General features: G+C 43.8%; 1 protein-coding gene across 12 annotated transcripts in view; it reads right to left on the reverse strand.

Moving 5' to 3' along the window:
- Window positions 1-21,464, reverse strand: part of CDH12 (cadherin 12) — a 1,995,427-nt gene that overhangs the window by 765,806 nt on the left and 1,208,157 nt on the right. For 11 of the 12 annotated variants that reach the window (XM_073630873.1, XM_073630871.1, XM_073630869.1 and 8 more), the window contains one exon: window positions 16,518-16,623. The gene's annotated coding sequence lies outside the window, so the exon portion shown is untranslated. The remainder of the gene's footprint in view (window positions 1-16,517; window positions 16,624-21,464) is intronic. The other variant, XM_073630866.1, reaches the window with a different exon arrangement.

Consider the following 21,464-nt stretch of genomic DNA (forward strand, 5'->3'; position numbering starts at 1 on the left):
CATGCTAGACTCATAAAGGCACACACACACACACGTTATCAACTGCTTTTGTTTCAGGGCTCAGAGAGGATATCAGAAAAGGCCTGATGGTGGCCCGCCCTGAATACCACTCAATGAAAATGTCTGATTTATTGTTGGTGACCAGAGGTATAGAAAATCAAAAAGGTAAAAAACCAACGCCCCTCATGGTAACCCATGACGAAGATCCCGCCTACACTAGTCCACCACCACTGCCCAATACCAGGGAAAGGATCACCTGTTACAACTGTGGGAAACAGGGTCACTTCAGAAAAGAATGCAGAGCCCCAAGATGTCCCAGACGAAAAACCTACCACTTTCCTCATTGACAGGGGTGCAGCCAAAAGTGTGTTGAGGGCGGTGAACCTGCCTAATAATTCTTTCTTTTCCACTATTGATGTTTCCTGCGTAGGAATGGATGGGGTGCCCCGGTCCAGTCCACTTCCTGATTTGCTTGCCAGATTTGTGGTGTCCTCTACATGTCCCTTGAATCTACTAGGAGCTGATGTGTTGTCCAGACTACAGGCCTCAATCAGGACACGCCTGAAGGGGGGGATCAAGTTACATACTCCCCTATCTTTAGAAGACTAATCTGCTTTGTGTTCTCTGCCTCTCCTGATGACACTTAATGAAGCAAAAACTTCAAGTTCAATACTGCAGGAAGTACTTGACAGAATCCCTGCGTGCCTATGGTCCACAGGACCGGAAGACAACGGTCACTTAAAGGTGCCACCAGTTTCAGTCAAGCTAAAAGAGGGCGCCCCGGAAAATTGCCCCGGAAACCACAATAACCCCAAGAAGAGAATCCTAAAGAAGAACCAGGTACCTGCTGTGGATGCCTTAGACTGCAAAATACCTCACAGGAGGTGGACCTTACAAACGCTTTCTTCAGTGTCCACCCTCACCCCTCCTGCTGGTACCTTTTTTGCAATCATCCACGGAAAGAAACGGCAACATACCTAAACAGTTGTGCCACAAGGGGCACAGAACTTTCCAAGCCAGTTTGCAAAAGCTATGGCTATCATCCTTGACACATGACAGGAGGAACACCCGGAAGTGATTCTCTTCCAACATGTTGATGACCTTCTCCTTTGTGCAGCTGACTTACCCCCTGTTGAAGTCACCTCAGAAAGCCTGTTGTGCTATCTTGCCAACCAGGGCTGCAGAGCCTCAAAGCCCAAATTGCAGTGGTGCTCAACACCTGTCATTTTCCTTGGACTAATTTCCTAGTGCAGAGCATGGATTACAGAAGCCTTCCTACTGATGCTCTGCAATCAGACCCCTTCCAGATGTCTCCTGAAGAAATATCTAAAGTTTGAAGCCTTTAAGTGCGCCACCCCCGGCGCTAGGGCTCCCAGCCTACGGCAAAACGCTCAAGCTCTTTGTATCCGAACGTCTGGGACATGCTGCAGGTGTACTCACCCAATCACACGGCATCAGCCTACGCCCCGTAGGATATTATTCCTGTCGGCTGGATGCGGTAGCAAGAGGAGGCCTATTGTGTCTGCGAGCTGGATTTGCTACATAAGCCTTGCTTGACAAAACTTTGAACTTGGTCCTCGGACACTGCCTCGTTGTGCTTGCCCCCCATGACGTTGTTGCCATATTCAACCAAGATCCAGCCGAAACACTTGTCCACTACCAGACACTTGAGACTCCTGTGTTCCCTCCTACTGGACAGCATTACTCTATTAAGTTGTCAAACACTGAACCCTACCACCCTTCTTCCACTTCTCGAGGGGGGAAAGGAGGAGGAGGAGTAGAGTCTTGACTTGTCACCCCATGACCACACAGGACACGCGGTCACCACTGAAAACACTGTTCTACAAGCTGAAGCCTTACCACCGGTGATGTCTGCACAGGAGGCAGAGCTGTAAGCACTTACTACAGCATGTAAATGGGCAGAGGGAAAAAGAGCCAACATTCATATGGACTCAAGATATGCTTTCAACATTGCCCATGATTATGGTGTTATCTAGGACAGAGGATTCCTGATGGCTGCAGGAACACCTGTGAAAACTTGATTGATGCCTTGCTTCTCACAACCCAAGTGACTATTATGAGTAAAAGCACACGACAAACTGAACTCAAAGGAAGCTTAAGGCAATCATCTAGCCAATTCAGCTGCCAAACAGACAGCTGGTGGTCCACGGGAAGTGGACAGCAGGGTGGTAGAAGAAGACCACCCCGTGCTTACCTTACAGACTTTCCCAGTGGACAGAGTTTATCTAAAAGAACTACAGGAAACAACAAGTCCGGATAAGAAGGAAAGCTGGAAACGGAGAGGAGCAACTCTCAGAAATGGACTATTCGAGTGCAACAAGAAGCCTTGTCTACCCAGGAGTATGTACCCAGCTGTGGTGCAATGGGCACATGGAGCTGCCCACTTGACAAAGACTTTTATGAACTCTCTTATCAACAAGTGTTGCACCAAGAGTTACTCCACTGACCGACAACTTCTGCAGATCATGCATTATCTGCACCAAATGTAACCCAGGATGCACAGAAGAAGCACAGAAGAAGCACCTGGCAAAAGCCCTATACCCCATTCCAGAGGATGCAAATTGATCATTCTCAAGTGCCAAGAAGTGGCAGATTCGAATACGCCCTAGTGGAAGTGGTCATGACTGCCAGGACCACAGCTAAGAAACTACTGAGTGAGATAGTATGTAGATTTGGGGTCCCAGAGGTGATATTGAGAGATCAGGGACCAGCCTTAACAGCAACCCTTACTAAAGAGATTTGGGCAGCACTGGGGGTTCAGTTGGCACTACACATCCCATACCACCCTCAAAGTAGCGGGAAGGTAGAAAGGATGAATGGGACACTAAAAACAGGATGTTAAAGATGGCCCAAGAGACTAACATGAGTTGGCCCATAGCCCTGTTCAGTGTCAGACACACCCCCAGGGGAAACATGCCCTATACCCTAATGAAATTTTGTTTGGTTCAGCTCCCAGACTTGGTTGTTACTTTCCACAACAGTTACAGTTGCAGTCTGATGTGTTGACTAATTATGTAACCACTTTATCACGAGAATTAACCTGAATGCATGTCCAGGTGTTTTCTTCCATTCCAGATCCTGAATTAGATACAGGAACACACCAACTACTGTCTGGAGATCCTTGAGCCAAGTTATGATGGTCCATTCCAAGTTTTGGTGACCACAGCCACCTCAGTCAAGTTGGCCAGGAAGAACATCTGAATGCACGCTTATCACTGCAGGAGAGCGTGTTTTCGGGCGCTGCATATCCTTTTTCTGTTTGATCTAGGGGGGAGGGGCCCAGGAGGTGGCCATCACAAAAATGATAACATAATTACGTTTTGGTGTAACTCTTCAGGTACACATGTGACCACCTTTACCTTAGATTACTGTGACATAGTACCTTGTCCGTTTGACCCTTCATGGTGATGCCATTGGTACAGTGATATCCCTGACGGTAAGGACATATATGTATGCCACACAGACAGTTACTGGGGACAGAGTTGTGGTTTCTGTGGGGGCCAGTGGGTTGGAACACAGGGCCAGACTGGGCGACCACAGAGTGCATTAGACAAAAAAGATGAAAATAGAAAGCCCCCATATCCTAACCAAAGATACCCCTGATACATACACTGACCTAGCACACAGTCAGAGGAGGAAGCGAGCATCTCTCTCCGGAAGCTTTGACCCTCATGTATACATACATGTCATAAGGATTACAAGGGGGGTCCCTGATCAGTTTAAAGCCAGGGATCAGGTAAAAGCTGGTTTTGAGTCTTTGAACCCCATAACAACTGTCAGCAAGAATGTAGATTGGATTAACTACATGTCATGGTTATGCAATAGAGTTTGTCGATCAGCATACCTGTCTCCATGTGTTCATACCTAGAGACCAGCTGACCCTCACCTGACTGCTTTTGTAACCTCTCCTCTAAGCATGGCCCCACCCCAGGCCCTATCAGGGAACCCTATATTAACCTGTGCAATGCAAGCCAGCAGTGCTGATCAACCATTGTGTGTTAGCCTCTGTGTGTACTTGCTGTGTTTCATACATCTGATTCCTGTTACCGACTTTGGCGTGTTCCCAACCATCCCTGTTTGCCTGTGACCCTGATGTTCCAGCCTGCTGCCTCCTTCCTCTTCTCCTGTAGTCTACCGTGAGCGTGAGCTGTGAGACCCTGGGGGCCGCGACCTGGAGCCAGACTGCAGCGCAGTCCATCCTTATCATTAAAGGCTCTGGTGAACACCTGCTGGCTCTTAGACTCCGCACCCTGGGGAATCTATGCTCTAGCTCCCAGTGGGATCTGTGTCAGTGATCCAGTAGACCTGCTTCCCGAATCTCCCAGGGTTCAATCCGCAGCAGTCACCCGTAGGGTCCACTACCTTGCGGTGCACTCCTGATCCCAACGGTGTGCATCTGTCACCCAGCCTCTAGGTGACCTGACACTACACATATTATAACCAACAGAGATTTGTAAATTACACTAAAGATGCCCTCCAGGGAATTGCTGACCAGTTAGCCCCCACTTCCTACATGACATTCCAGGACCTGATGGCCTTAGACATGGTGCTAGTTGGGAAAGGAGGTGTTTTGTAAAATCATAGGAAAAAACGGGGGCCTGTTGTACATACATTCCTGATAATACTGGCCCAAATGGTAAGGTTACTCTAGCTATAAAGAAATTAGAAGATCTGTCACTGGAGTTGAAGAAGAACTCAGGTATCACAGACCCATGAGATCAATACTTCAGCTGGATGAGTGGGTGGCAGAAGGTGCTCGTCCAGATAGGGGTAAGGGTATTAATAATCCTGGTTCTTTTAGCCCTGATTGTAGGCTGTATTCTACATTTCGTAAAAAGTTAATGAGCAAGGCTGTAGACAATAGCACACCTACATTTCTCCACCAAGAAGAAGAGGACCCCCTTATGATGGAAGATGACAAACCCTTCACTCCTCTACAGTCACTCCCTGTCCATAATCTCACAATCCTATAGGGTTTTAGGGATAGATAGCGCCTGACTGCACCTCTCCAGCTGTATCGAGGAGGGAAGTGAACAGTTGCTGCCCAATTCTATATACAGCCTAAAAGAGTTGCTGAGGAGAAGGGCCAGGCCAAAGTGGGACCTTTAGTATTAGGGACAGAAAAGAGAAAATAGTCATTTTAGGGGGGATTGTGAAGGAATGTAATGTAAATAATAATAATAATAATCTGAAAATGTCTATTTTCTTATGTGCATACATATTTTTCTCCTTACTCATTATATAAGTATACAGATTAGCTCTGTTCCTATATTTTCTCAAGATGGCGGGTACCCCCTGCATCCCACACATCAGAAGAATGCGGAACTGAAGATAAAACCAAGATCAGCCAGACCTCGTTATGAAGATTCTCCATTTTCTTTTTCTATCTTAACCAATGAGATGTACCTATTAGACTAACATAGCAATGACGTATTTGTGTGTATAAAACATTAACACCGCCTTGAATAAATTAGAAGTGTAAGAAGTAACGGAGCTGAGCGTGTCTCAGAGTGTTTACTTTTATATGCATGCATATCAACACTTTCAAATTAGAGACAGCAGCAGATAACCTTGGGCTCGATTGGAGCTCTTAATCATTTCCATAACACACTTACCAATCGGTATCCACCCCCTTATGGAATTCCTCAGCAAAAAGTATTGCCAGGGAACTTTTTCTAATGTTTACTCTTTTTAGTACTCCAAGAAAATCCAGTCAGAAAAGGGCACATCCTTTTTATTAAAAGTTACAAAAAAAAAATTGTGCATATTACTGAAAATGATCCACTTGCACATTGTGTACTGTGTACCATTTCCGAACTTGTGGCCTTGTAGAAAGGTTGAATAAAAGTCTGGAGGGATGCTGAAATTGGTAGGGGTCACAGATGACAAAGATTGGGACTGCCTATTGCCTTATCTCATTGTTTGCCATACAGTAGGTACTGCAAACCTTCATGAACTTCTGCCCTTTTGAGTGGGTGTATGGACAACCTCTGAGAGGTCTCTTGGACTTTGCCAAAGAGGCTTAGAAACTGAAGGCAACCTCTTTCAAAAGTGTGGTTGAACACATCGCACAAATATAAGACAGAATAGAAAAGGTTATGCCCATTGTTAAAGCCCATTAATAATAAGCCCAGCAGGAAAAAGTATATAACCACTCTGCCAATATATAAAAAAACCTGAAGTGTGCATACTGATCCTAACAGCTGAGTTAGAAGTAATGTTCATGCGAAATGGCAAGGGTCCATTAGAAATTGTAGAGCAAGTTGGGGAGCTCAATTATAACAGTATAATGAGTATGAGTATGAGTATATCAGTCAAGTAAAATAAAGTCCTACCAAAACTATTACATACATTTTATTAAGCTGTGGAAATATAGAAACTGCCTTACTGAACAAGCCCCCTAACTTTGACGGGACCAACAACAGTGTCTGAGGTAAAAGTTGCTGGGACTCTGTCTGTCAACCAAAATCAGTTTAAATATATTTTACTATGAAACAGATGTTTTCTCAGACCTACCTGGCTTAACCAATGTTGAAAAACAATACAACAACCCTTGACCTCTCTAGAGATTAATGGCAAGTCCTGCCAACTGACCAGGCTATAGCTAAAACTGGCTTTTTCTACAACAGAAATGAAATTTCAGTAAAGAAGATTACTATTTGGCTTGCATGTAGTCTCAACTTCCTTCCAGTGGATGATAGACCATATTATTAGGTCCTTTTGAAACTATGCATCCACTTATATATAGGTCATGGTTATCTTAAGCACAGATTTGGAGAGTTATTTACCCAAAATGCAGGCTGTATTTGATGCCACCCGTGATGCTGGTCAGATGGCCAATCCCAAAAACTGTATAACTGTTAACTGGTTTCTTGGGGTAAATAATTGTAAAGGGAGGTAGAAAAGCCCCAAGTCAAAGCCATACAGAATTGGCAATTTATTACAAACACATTACAAGAAAAAGATATTTACAAAATAAAAGCAAGAAAATATGAGCTCTCATTGATATAACCACATAGTCTATGTAAAACATATTAGACTCCTATTGCTGCTAGGTCAGGGAGGTTGACGTTTTGCTTTATGCTTCCTCAGGACCTTCATTCCTTGACTATAAGCAGAGGGATTCTGTATAGTAGACAAAGGATGGAAACATCATGTTTCAGCAATGGGTATAAAATGCAGCAAAACATTTAATGATATCGTCCCCATAAATAATATGGAGAACAGTGTGATAAAAGTGCCACTCACATGTCAGAGGACACTCATACATGTACCATGCCATGTGCTGTCCAAGGGCGTTTGGATTAGCGATAGCCTCCCAAGATCAATCAGCCAATAAATTTAAATGCCCCCCTTCCATGAAAGGGACAGAAAGGAAAATCACCCTACAGAAAATAAGCATAGTAATAGTAACTTCCAGTCAGCGGTAATACACTATTTACTGGGCAAAAGAATCCCCAGAGTCACTACACCAAGATAAGGGTTAATAACCAGTATGTTGTGTTTAATCAATCTGGCTAGTTATCCAACCAAATCCTATATAAAAGTATAACAAACATAAGATGAATGGTATGTCAGATCTAACATATTCTATCTAGCCATTGGGATCACTAAATAAAGTAACACTCAAAATCAAATACCTTAATGGTCTACAGGTAGGAGAAAGTGGTGAAGTGGCTTATTAGGACCATAGATCTCTTCCATAGACCAAACAGTGAATAGTCTGAGATAAAAAGTCATAATATATTGTCAGAAAGTTAACCACCAATCAGCTGAATGAAAGTTAGAATAGCTGTTCAAATTATGAATGACATTCAAATGCAGACTTACCAATAGACCGGTGTGAAGATTAACATTAGTTACCATGTGATTGCACAGCGCAGATATAATCAACATTCACTGGAGACAGGATCAGCAAAAATGTCTAAAAAGTAAAAATTATTATAAACATTCTGTAGTTCCATAGCACACAATTACGCTGACAGGGATAATCAGAGTCACCATTATAGTACACTCAGTTAACTTACCTAGCAGCGTTACCCTAGATCAAGCCACAACAACACTAACTGCTAACACCATCAGTCTTAAATAGAGACTGCCAGATAATTGCTGACTTCAATCAGCTGTGAAGGCACACACCCTGGGGGCCGGAGTGGAAGACTGGACCCTGCATAATATATAAGGCTAGAAATTAAACCATAGAAAAGCAAAATCTCCAATAGTAGCAATGTCGCACAGACAACCAAGACAAAATAAGGACACCTATGGCCAGATGCATATACCCTAATAACATATAGACTACTCACAAGGGGTTATGTTGGATAACAGCAACATAATCTACCAACAAGGGCCTATTTCTAGTACAAAATAAATGCATTGTCTGTATGATTCATGCCTCTAGGGGGATATCCCCCCACTCCAACCACCGCAACACCACCACCATGGAACTGCAGGGGCTATAAAAAAGCCACCATCCTGCCAGATATTTTCTATGCAGGGGGTCCCCTCAGGCATAAAGGTGGAATACAATCCCTAGTCCAGACCCCATTCAGGAAGCACAACAACATGCTTCAACACTAGGATGTCCTTGATGACGCCCTGGAGGGATGTCCTTGATGACGCCCTGGAGGTGGGGCGAAATGTGTCAACGCATTTCCGGTTTCACCTACCAGTGACGCTACTTCCGATATCCGTGGAACGCACGCTGTGGTTGCAAACCCGGAACACCCTGATGCCTGTTTTTTCAAGCCGACTCATGAGTGGCGTTTTGTTAATGCGCAGACAGTCAGTGCCAGCAGTACTTCACTATATGCCTTCTCTCTCTTCTTTTAATATATATCGTCTCCCCTGGTCCGCATGTTAACCATTTGTTAGAATTCCTTCGACTTTGGATCTACTATCGTGACTCCACTAAGCGTTTTTTGACCCCTGGACTGCAAAGCTGAAGGTCTACAGGTTCTGGTGAGTGGGGTTACAGGATTTCTTGCTCTTTCGTTGTGTGTGGTCTCTGAACATTTTCTTTGAAGCCTGCCACTTGAGTTGCCTCTGGAAGCACTTGGCACTTTATACATATATATTTTTATTACATTACCACTTACCATTGAATATTTGCTTTATAGCACTTTGCACTTTATTATGTTACACTTTTTCTATGAGCGCTGTTAAGACTTATATATCTCTTTACAAGGTCTAGTGCCTTTGTAACAGCTGCTGTGGGCTTCACTAATTACAATTTTGCACATTATATATAGTCCTCCATTGACGCGAGTTTTAGTTTGTTTTATATATCCAAAAATTTTTGTTTACACATTATTGAATTCCTTATAATATTAATTCTCATAATAGTCGTTTATAACATACGAATCAGTTTAATGATTTGACAACCAACCTATTAGGACATACACAGGCAGATGGGGGCAACATCATTCTATCACTAATTTAAAGTAATAATTTCCAATGTGGAGAGATTCCAATCCATGATCATCCCCACATTCTTAGTAAATTTTAAACACTAGTCCCCCCCATTCAATGCCTGTACTGGCAACCAACCTATTGTTACCTCTCTGCCTTTGTATGTCCCAATAGGTTGGTAGTGAGTACGGATATTGAATGGGGGGAACTAGTGTTTAAAATTTGCTAAGAATGTGGGGATGATCATGGATTGGAATCTCTCCACATTGGACATTATTACTTTAAATTAGTGATAGAATGATGTTGCCCCAATCTGCCTGTGTATGTTCCAATAGGTTGGTTGTCAAATCATTAACCTGATTCGTATGTTATAAACTATTATTTTGAGAATTAATATTATAAGGAATTCAATAATGTGCAAACAACAATTTTTGGAGGTTTGGATAATAAATGCAGCAATTTTTTATAAGGGTCTGGAAGACATTTGGTAAGTGTGCAGTGTTGAAGCATGTTGTTGTGCTTCCTGAATGGGGTCTGGACTAGGGATTGTATTCCACCTTTATGCCTGCATGGAAAATATCTGGCAGCATGGTGGCTTTTTTATAGCCTCTGCAGTCCCATGGTGGTGGTGTTGCAGTGGTTGGAGCTAGGACATAGTCCCCTAGAGGCATGGATCATACAGACAATGCGTTTATTTTGTACTAGAAATAGGCACTTGTTGGTTGAGTATGTTGCTGTTATCCAACATAACCCCTTGTGAGTAGTCTATATGTTATTAGGGTATATGCATCTGGCCATAGGTGTCCTTATTTTGTCTTGGTTGTCTGTGCGACATTGCTACTATTGGAGATTTTGCTTTTCTATGGTTTAATTTCTAGCTTTATGTATTATGCAGGGTCAAGTCTTATACTCCGGCCCCCGGGGTGTGTGCCTTCACAGCTGATTGAAGTCAGCAATTATCTGGCAGTCTCTATTTAAGACTGATAGTGTTAGCAGTTAGTGCTGTTGTGGCTTGATCTAGGGTAACACTGCTAGGTAAGTTAACTGAGTGTACTATAATGGTGACTCTGATTATCCCTGTCAGTGTTATTGTGTGCTATGGAACTACAGAATGTTTATAATAATTTTTACTTTTTAGACATTTTTGCTGATCTTGTCTCCAGTGAATGTTGATTATATCTGCGCTGTGCAATCGCATGGTAACTGATGTTAATCTTCACACAGATCTATTGGTAAGTCTGCATTTGAATGTTGTTCATAATTTGAACAGCTATTCTAACTTTCATTCAGCCGATTGGTGGTTAACTTTCTGACAATATATTATGACCTTTTATCTCAGACTATTCACTGTTTGGTCTGTGGAAGAGATCTATGGTCCCAATAAGCAACTTCACCACTTTCTCCTACCTGTAGACTAGGGATGAGCCGAACACCCCCCTGCACCAGAACATGCGAACAGGAAAAAAGTTTGTTCGAACAAGCGAACACCGTTAAAGTCTATGGGACACGAACATGAATAATCAAAAGTGCTAATTTTAAAGGCTTATATGCAAGTTATTGTCATAAAAAGTGTTTGGGGACCTGGGTTCTGCCCCAGGGGACATGGATCAATGCAAAAAAAAAAGTTTTAAAAACGGCCGTTTTTTCAGGAGCAGTGATTTTAATAATGCTTAAAGTCAAACAATAAAAGTGTAATATCTCTTTAAATTTCGTAGCTGGGGGGGTATCTATAGTATGCCTGTAAAGGGGTGCATGTTTCCCGTGTTTAGAACAGTCTGACAGCAAAATGACATTTCGAAGGAAAAAACCCATTTAAAACTACTCGCAGCTATTGCATTGCCGACAATACACATAGAAGTTCATTGATAAAAACGGCATGGGAATTCCCCACAGGGGAACCCCGAACCAAAATTTAAAAAAAAAATGACGTGGGAGTCCCCCTAAATTCAATACCAGGCCCTTCAAGTCTGGTATGGATATTAAGGGGAACCCCGGTCAAAATTAAAAAAAAAAAATGACGTGGGGTTCCCCCAAAAATCCATACCAGACCCTTATCCGAGCACGCAACCTGGCAGGCCGCAGGAAAAGAGGGGGGGACGAGAGTGCGCCCCCCCTCCTGAACTGTACCAGGCCACATGCCCTCAACATTGGGAGGGTGCTTTGGGGTAGCCCCCCAAAACACCTTGTCCCCATGTTGATGAGGACAAGGGCCTCATCCCCACAACCCTGGCTGGTGGTTGTGGGGGTCTGCGGGCGGGGGGCTTATCGGAATCTGGAAGCCCCCTTTAACAATGGGAACCCCAGATCCCAGCCCCCCCTGTGTGAAATGGTAAGGGGGTACTTACCCCTACCATTTCACTAAAAAAAAAACTGTCAAAAATGTTAAAAATGACAAGAGACAGTTTTTGACAATTCCTTTATTTAAATGCTTCTTCTTTCTTCTATCTTCCTTCATCTTCTTCTTCTGGCTCTTCTGGTTCTTCCTCCGGCATTCTTGTCCAGCATCTCCTCCGCGGCATCTTCTATCTTCTTCTCCTCAGGCCGCTCCGCACCCATGGCATGGGGAGAGGCTCCCTCCCTTCTCCTTCTCCTTCTCCTTCTCCTTCTCCTCTCCTCTTCTTCTCCTCTCCTCTTCTTCTCCTCTCCTCTTCTTCTCCTCCTCTCCTCTTCTTCTCCTCTCCTCTTCTTCTCCTCTCCTCTTCTTCTCCTCTCCTCTTCTTCTCCTCTCCTCTTCTTCTCCTCTCCTCTTCTTCTCCTCTCCCTCTCCTCTTCTTCTCCTCTCCTTCTCCTCTCCTCTCCTCTCCTTCTCCTCTCCTCTCCTCTTCTTCTCCTCTCCTCTCCTCTTCTTCTCCTCTCCTCTCCTCTTCTTCTCCTCTCCTCTCCTCTTCTTCTCCTCTCCTCTCCTCTTCTTCTCCTCTCCTCTCCTCTTCTTCTCCTCTCCTCTCCTCTTCTTCTCCTCTCCTCTCCTCTTCTTCTCCTCTCCTCTCCTCTTCTCCTCTCCTCTTCTTCTCCTCTCCTCTTCTTCTCCTCTCCTCTCCTCTTCTTCTCCTCTCCTCTCCTTCTCCTCTCCTCTCCTCCTCTCCTCTCCTCTTCTTCTCCTCTCCTCTCCTCTCCTCCTCTCCTCTCCTCTCCTCTCCTCTTCTTCTCCTCTCCTCTTCTCCTCTCCTCCTCTCCTTCTCCTCTCCTCCTCTCCTCTTCTTCTTCTCCTCTCCTCCTCCTCTCCGGGCTGCTCTGCACCCATGCTGGCATGGAGGGAGGCTCCCGCTGTGTGACGGTGTCTCCTCGTCTGGCGGTTCTTAAATAACACCCGGTGACCCCGCCCCCTCTGGTGCATGGTGACTTGACGGGACTTCCCTGTGACATCACAGGGAATGCCATAGGGAAGTCCCGTCATGTCCCGTGCATCAGAGGGGGGCGGGGTCACCGGGTGGCCCCCCCCCATTATTTAAGAACCGTCAGACGAGGAGACGCCGTCACACAGCGGGAGCCTCCCTCCATGCCAGCATGGATGCGGAGCAGCCCAGAGAAGAAAATGAAGAAGAGAAGAAGGAAGAAGAGAAGAAGATGAAGAAGAAGAAGATGAAGAGAAGAGCGGGAGCCTTCCTCCATGCCATGGGTGCGGAGCGGCCCGAGGAGAAGGAGATAAAAGACGCCGCGGAGGAGATGCTGGACGAGAACGCCGGAGGAAGAACCAGAAGAACCAGAAGAAGAAGAAGATGAAGGAAGATAGAAGAAAGAAGAAGCATTTAAATAAAGGAATTGTCAAAAACTGTCTCTTGTCATTTTTAACATTTTTGACAGTTTTTTAGTGAAATGGTAGGGGTAAGTACCCCCTTACCATTTCACACAGGGGGGGCCGGGATCTGGGGGTCCCCTTGTTAAAGGGGGCTTCCAGATTCCGATAAGCCCCCCCGCCGGCAGACCCCCACAACCACCGGCCAGGGTTGTGGGGATGAGGCCCTTGTCCTCATCAACATGGGGACAAGGTGTTTTGGGGGGCTACCCCAAAGCACCCTCCCAATGTTGAGGGCATGTGGCCTGGTATGGTTCAGGAGGGGGGGCCGTACTCTCGTCCCCCCCTCTTTTCCTGCGGCCTGCCAGGTTGCGTGCTCAGATAAGGGTCTGGTATGGATTTTTGGGGGGACCTCACGCCATTTTTTTTTTTTTGGCGCGGGGTTCCCCTTAAAATCCATACCAGACCTGAAGGGTCTGGTATGGAATTTAGGGGGAACCCCATGTCATTTTTTTTTTAAATCTTGGCCGGGGTTCCCCTTAATATCCATACCAGACCTGAAGGGCCTGGTATGGAATTTAGGGAGACTCCCACGTAATTTTTTTTTTTTTATTTTGGTTCGGGGTTCCCCTGTGGGGAATTCCCATGCCGTTTTTATCAATGAACTTCTATGTGTATTGTCGGCAATGGAATAGCCGTGAGTAGTTTTAAATGGGTTTTTTCCTTCGAGATGTCATTTTGCTGTCAGACTGTTCTAAACACGGGAAACATGCGCCCCTTTACAGGCATACTATAGACACCCCCCAGCTACGAAATTTAAAGGGATATTACACTTTTATTGTTTGACTTTAAGCATTATTAAAATCACTGCTCCTGAAAAAACGGCCCTTTTTAAAACTTTTTTTTTGCATTGATCCATGTCCCCTGGGGCAGGACCCGGGTCCCCAAACACTTTTTATGACAATAACTTGCATATAAGCCTTTAAAATTAGCACTTTTGATTTCTCCCATAGACTTTTAAAGGGTGTTCCGCGGCGAACTTGCGAACAGCCAATGTTCGAGTCGAACATGAGTTTGACTCGAACTCGAAGCTCATCCCTACTGTAGACCATTAAGGTATTTGATTTTTCTTTTTACTTTATTCAGTGATCCCAATGGTTAGATAGAATATGTTACATCTGACATACCATTCATTTTATGTTTGTTATATTTTTATATAGGAGTTGGTTGGATAATAACTAGCCAGATTGATTAAACACGACATACTGGTTATTAACCCTTATCTTGGTGTAGTGACTCTGGGGATTCTTTTGCCCAGTAAGTAGTGTATTACCACTGACTGGAAGTTACTAATGCTATGCTTATTTTATGTAGGCTAATTTTCCTTTCTGTCCCTTTCATGGAAAGGGGGCATTTGGATTTATTGGCTGATTGATCTTGGGAGGCTATCGCTAATCCAGACTCTCTTGGACAGCACATGGCATGTTACATGTATGAGTGTCCTCTGACATGTGAGTGGCACTTGTATCACACTGTTCTCCATATTATATAAGGGGACAATATCATTAAATGTTTTGCTGCATTTTATATCCATTGCTGAAACATGAGGTTTCCCTCCTTTGTCTACCATACAGAATCTCTCTGCTTACAGTCAAGGAATGATGGTCCTGAGGAAGCATAAAGCAAAACGTCGACCTCCCTGACCTAGCAGCAATAGGGATCTAATAGGTTTTACATACACTATGTGGTTATATCAATGAGAGCTCATATTTTCTTGCTTTTATTTTGTAAATATCTTTTTCTTGTAATATGTTTGTAATAAATTGTATTTTATAAGATTATGTAATGTTCCTTTTCTGGTACCGTTAAAGTCCGCTCCAATGGTCCTATACTTTTTAAATAGTCTATATATGGATGTGGTACCCCCTTAGCTATTTTTTCTTTAAATATCATAATAATTTCTATATCTATAAGCATTGTGAAGAAATTTGTTCTTAAAGTTCACAACATAGGCAGTGGACTTCTGTACGAGAGCAGTTCTTGGCAGGCTGTCGATTCTCAAATGTAAAAACCAGCAGGTATTTCTAAGCTGATGGAAACTGATTGAAACTCAACATTAGAGTCTTTGTTGTAATCTTTGAGAAGGAGAAAGTCAGATGGTCTGTATTAAAGTTATTTTAGTACCTGCTAAGAATATACAAATATCCCAGTGTCTCTTGTCTGGGCATAGGTATATTTTAAGGTCAACTTTTGATTTCTCTCAAAGGTTTGTTATGAGAAATAAACAGTTAGAATAAATAAAATGGTGTCAATGTTTTTGCACTTATACTGTAACACTACTCTTATATTCACCATTAAAAAAAAAAGATGTCATTGGTAGACCCACAATTTTACACTATGGGTAATATGGTATTTTTTTTTAATTTTCTTGAAACAATAGTTAGTACTGGGTCACAAAGAAAAAAATATATGTATGCAGTTATTTCTTAAACACAAAGGCCTAGCAAAATACTTTCCCAAACACTACATTAACATATCTGCATTTTGGAGCAGCTCGGTGTGAAAAAAAAAATATATCTTCATCTTTAGTGTAGTATTTAGCAAAACACACCTAGAGCATCACATAAATGTTGCCTAAAGGCCTTACATGTTTTCTTAATCACTTGAGGTCCAGGGCAATTTTTTAATGTTTAACATACATTAATATTTTCATTTGTGCTAGAAAACTAATTAAAACCCCAAAAAATTTATATATTTTCTGAAAGAAGAGGTCCTTTAAAATAACACAATGGCAGATTACATTTTTTATTTTGCACAATATTTGCACAATTGTTTATCAAAACATTTTCTGCAGAAAATACACTAAAATTGTAATAAAAACACAATATAATACCCAATTTTTGAGAAAACATAAAATATGGAGTTGTGTCCAGTAAATAGATACCAAACATGTCAAGCCTTAATAATTGAAGGCTCCAGTGAAATGGCAAAAAGCTACAGTACACAAAATCGTCTATAGGTGATATTTCATAAGCATGTATGCAAAAGACAAAAGAAAGAGAAACAGTGACACCGACTAAGTGTAGTAGCTTATTAACATAAAAACAAACGTCACAAACTTCCTGGTACCCCTATCCAAGAAAATGGAATCTGCTCCACTTTGCAGTGCTTTCATCTGTGGGGTCTTTGTTCTCTGATGCCTGGGTCTAAAGATACTTTTGGAAAGAACAATCTAGTGTATCCTCAATTTCCAAGCGTGCAGCCCTTAGTTTGTACATGCCTATATAACCAAGCAACCAGGTACACACAATAAACCTCCCTAAATAGAAATATGGAAAATGTCAATGCTAACCTGTTTTTGAAGGTGCATAGTCCAGGGCTGTTATCCTAAGTTTTGTTTAATTTCTTGGTAACTGACTTGGAACAAGCATGTTCATATCAGGTGTCCTGACAATAACCTGAAAAACAGAAAAAGAGAGAAAGTTAACAAGGACTGGAGCTGACTTATTTACATATTTGAAAAAAGTCAGCAATGGCAGCTCTTATATTTATAGTCTGACATGTTTCTTATATAATAAACCTAAACGTTTCTATTGGTCAGCGAGGCCACCATTCAACAGGGAAGATCATGGGGGTAGGTGTTAGGTGCTAAGCCTAACCTCTACAGAAAAATTAAGCAACAATAGCGTTTAAAAAAAATCTGTACATATTTGTCAATTTGCCCATTAAATTGCCGTACTTTTTAGCAGGGCATTGACCAGTATTTTGATTGCTATGCTGGTTTCTTTTTACTTGGCTGGTACAGAAACCACAACATTTTATGTTAATGTTCTAAGCATTCATTTAGACATGTAAGAAATGTGAGCACCCATTAAAGCACCTAATGCATTAAAAAGCATCAATGGTGTGTTTTTGGTGCATTTTTGATAAGATTCTTTGCAAGATAAAAACTGCTTGCCAGGTACCCCCTCTGTGTTGCTTTTTTATGCTATGGATTTTTTGGTTATCATTTTGGCTATTGACACATCTCAAACACACTGTAAACACCATAGGGGCATTTGTAATGCACTGGCATTGCATTTGCAGTAGGGATGAGCCGAACACCCTCCTGTTCAGTTTGCAGCAAAACATGCAAACAGGCAAAAAATTTGTCAGAACACACGAACACTGTTAAAGTCTATGGGACACTAACATGAATAATCAAAAGTGCTCATTTTAAAGACTTATATGCGAGTTATTGTCATAAAAAGTGTTTGGGGCCTGGGTCCTGCCCCAGGGGACATGTATCAATGCAAACTTTTTTTTAAAAACAGACGTTTTTTCGGGAGCAGTGATTTTTTTTTTAATGCTTAAAGTGAAACAATAAAACTGAAATATTCCTTTTAAATATTGTGCCTGGGGGGGGGGGTGTCTATAGTATGCCTGTAAAGTGCCACATTTTTCCCGCGTTTAGAACAGTACCACAGCAAAATGACATTTCTAAAGGAAAAATTGTCATTTAAAACTGATCGCGTCTGTAATGAATTGTCGGGTCTCGGCAATATAGATAAAACTCATTGAAAAAAAAAAAAAAGAGCATGGGATCCCCTAGTCCATTACCAGGCCCTTTGGGTCTGGTATGAATATTAAGGGGAACCCTGAACCAAAATTTTTAAGAAAAATTGCGTGGGGGTCCCCCTAAAATCCATACCAGGCCGTTTGGGTCTGATATGGAAATTAAGGGGAACCCTGTGCCAATTTAAAAAAAAATGGTGTAGGGGTCTCCCCCAAAATCCATACCAGACCCTTATCTGAGCACGCAACCTGGCAGACCGCAGGAAAAGAGGGGGGGATGAGAGAGCGCCCCCCTCCTGCACCGTAACAGGCCACATGCCCTCAACATGGGTTAGCCCCCCCAAAGCACCTTGTCCCCATGTTGATGGAGACAAGGGCCTCATCCCCACAACCCTTGCCCCTACCATTTCACAAAAAAAGTGTCAAAATGTTAAAAATGACAAAACACAGCTTGGGACAAGTCCTTTATTAAAAAAATAAAAATGTACAACAATGTCCATTCATCTTCTTCTATCACGCTGCCCAGACCAAAAAAGAAAAAAAAAATCTGCGACCGATCCGCCTCCATGGGAGGCTCTCACCGTCTGACACATCTTCGCTTGTGATAGCTTTCATATAACTGAGGGTGGGGCCACCCGGTGACAGCACTGTGTCACTTCAACTGACAATTGCACGGTCGTGCGACGCTTTGACATCCTTTTTTTCCCACAAATAGAGTTTTCTTTTGGTGGTATTTGATCACCTCTGTGGTTTTTATTTTTTGCACTATAAACAAAAAAGCGACAATTTTTTTAAAAAAGCACAATATTTTTTACTTTTTGCTATAATAAATATCCCAATTAAAAAAAAAATTCTTCCTCAGGTCAAGCTGATATATATTCTTCTACATGTTTTTGGTAAAAAAAAAAAAAAAAAAAAAAAAAAATATCGCAATAAGCATATATTAATTGGCAGGGCTTTTTTTCAGCCGGAACTTACCGGAACTGCATTCCAGAACCTCCGGCCGCCATGTTAAGTCCCAGGCCTGACCCCTGTGATTTGGTGAAAGGGGTCATGTGCAGCAGGTGGGGCTGGCCTGTGCTCAATCGCAGCGGAGTGGGGCTGGCCTTTGCTGTGAGCTGTGGCCGCTGTCTCCTCCTCTCCAGGTCACCGATCATGTCCCCGTAGGGGCAGGCAGTGTGACAGGCGGCGGCGCAGAGGCAGAGCAGATGGAAGAAAAAAAAAGGTAAGAGAATCACTCGAGAGTTTTGATGCTGGCCAGGGGGAGTAGATATGGTCTGGGGAGAGAGTCAGTGTAATGTATAGTGTTGTGGGTAGTGTATAGTGGGGTTCCTCCACCCTTCTCTACACTCTGTTGGTAGAGCAGTGCCATGGTGTATGGAAAGAGAGAGAGGAGCTGTCAAAACTGAGGTTGGATGTCAGGGGTGGGTGGGACCCAGGGTGGGCAGGACCCAGCTATCCAACACCAGCCAATGGGCAGGCGGCTACGTGTATGTGGCCCCACCCCTTTCTTAAACAGCCCAATCATTGGCTGGATAGCTGCTGGGTCCCGCCCACCCTGGGTTCCGCCCACCCCAGGTCCCGCCCTCCCCTGACATCACGCTGAATCTATCAGCTCTTCTCTCTCTCTCCATACAGTTTCACACACCATGGTGCTGCAGAGAGCATTCAGTTTCACACAGTTACACTATCAGCTGTGAAACCTGCCATTGCCATCCAGTGCCACCTGCCAGTGCCATCTGCCAATGCCAACCAGTGCCACCTGCCAATGCCAACCAGTGCCAATCAGTGCCAAGTGCCATCTGCCAGTGCCACCTGTCAGTGCCAATCAGTGCCAATCAGGGCCATCTGCCAGTGCCAATCAGGGCCACCTGCCAGTGCCAATCAGGGCCACCTGCCAGTGCCAACCTGTGCCACTTGCCAGTGTCACCTGTCAGTGCCACCTGCCAGTGCCAACCAGTGCCACCTGCCAAAAAAAAAAATCCGCCTAAAATATCATCCGCAAAAATCGGCATCATATATCGGCCATCGGCCACCCGATTTCTAAATATCGGCATTGGCATCAGCCAGAGAAAAACCCGTATCAAAGTAGTGGTCTGTGGGTAGTGTATAGAGTATTGTGTAGTAGTGTAGTGTATTGTGTAGTGGTCAGTGGATAGTGTAGTTTGTGTAGTAGTGTATTGTGCAGTGGTCAGTATAGGAATCAGGTAGGTTAGTGTGGTGTGGTATGTAGTGTAGTGGTCTGTTTGGTGTGTAGTGGTCAGTGTGTAGTGTGGTGGTCAGTAGTGTAGTGGTCAGTGTATAGTGTATTGTGTAGTGTGGTGGATTGTATAGTGTAGTGGTCAGTATAGGAATCAGGTAGGTCAGTGTAGTGGTCAGTGTGTAATGTACTGGTCAGTGTGGTGTGTAGTGTAGTGGTCAGTGTATAGTGTATTGTGTAGTGTAGTGGATTGTATAGTGTAGTGGTCAGTATAGCAATCAGGTAGGTCAGTGTAGTGGTTAGTGTGTAGTGTAGTGGTCGATGTAGGAATCAAGTAGCTTAGTGTAAGGGTAAGTATAGGAATGAGATAGGTCAGTGTGGTGTGTAGTGGTCAGTGTATTGCATAGTGTAGTGGGTAGTGTAGTGTATTGTGTAGTAGTATAGTGTAGTGTTCAGTATAGGAATCAGGCAGGTTAGTGTGTAGTGTAGTGGTCAATGTGTAGCTTAGTGGTCGATGTAGGAATCAGGTAGGTCAGTGTAGAGGTTAGTGTAGTTGTCAGTATAGGAATCAGGTAGATTAGTGGTCAGGTAGGTCAGTTTAGGAATCAGGTAGGTCAGTACTATTGTAGGAAGGGAAGAGACTCAGGGAGTGCGAAAAGTCCACAGGTTAGGAGGCGCAAATTACTTGCCTTGCCCCGAGCGCTGACAACCCACGCTACGCCACTGCTCTCCTCTCCAGCCTGTCATTTAATACTGAAGCCAGTAGAGGAATTTTTCTGCACAGCGCACTTCCTCTACTGGCTTCTTGTTGCTAGCGCTGCACAATCAGGGCTGCTGCCCTCGATCACTGGTTAGTGCTTCCGATCCCAACCTTCAGCTGCTGCAGTGCTTTGGGAGGAAGCTTCCATCCCTGCCTGCTGCTCAGCCTTTGTAGCACGGAGCCGAGGAGCCCTGAAACACTTCCTCAGCTCTGTGCTACAGTAGGGGGAGCTCTCTGGTCCACTGCACTGTGCAGAAAAATAAGCCTGCACATACCACGGAGAGTGGTGACGGCAGAAGAGGTAAGGGACCTGTCACTGTGAAAATTTTGCAGAGACTGAGTTCATTCAGAGAGGGGTGCACTGTGAAAGTGTGTGGGAGAGCTGGAATATATGGAGAGAGGTAAAGTTTGTGTTTGTTTAGCAGAGGGGTGTACATTGTACACAGAGGAGAGCTGGGGGAACTTGTGATGAAAGGTGAGCTGAGAAAGTATGTGTGTGGAGGAGGGGGATCAGCCGAGAGGAGAGCTGGGGGTATTTGTGATGAGTGGGGAGCTGAGAAAGTATGTGTGTGTGGAGGAGGGGAAGGTCAGCAGAGAGGAGAGCTAGGAGGGGATTTGTAATGAGAGGAGAGCTGGGAGGGGATTTGTGATGAGAGGAGAGCTGGGAGGGGATTTGTGATGAGAGGAGAGCTGGGAGGGGATTTGTGATGAGAGGAGAGCTGGGAGGGGATTTGTGATGAGAGGAGAGCTGGGAGGGGATTTGTGATGAGAGGAGAGCTGGGAGG

The sequence above is a fragment of the Aquarana catesbeiana genome, linkage group LG05 (assembly GCF_042186555.1).
Source record: "Aquarana catesbeiana isolate 2022-GZ linkage group LG05, ASM4218655v1, whole genome shotgun sequence".
Taxonomy (NCBI): domain Eukaryota; kingdom Metazoa; phylum Chordata; class Amphibia; order Anura; family Ranidae; genus Aquarana; species Aquarana catesbeiana.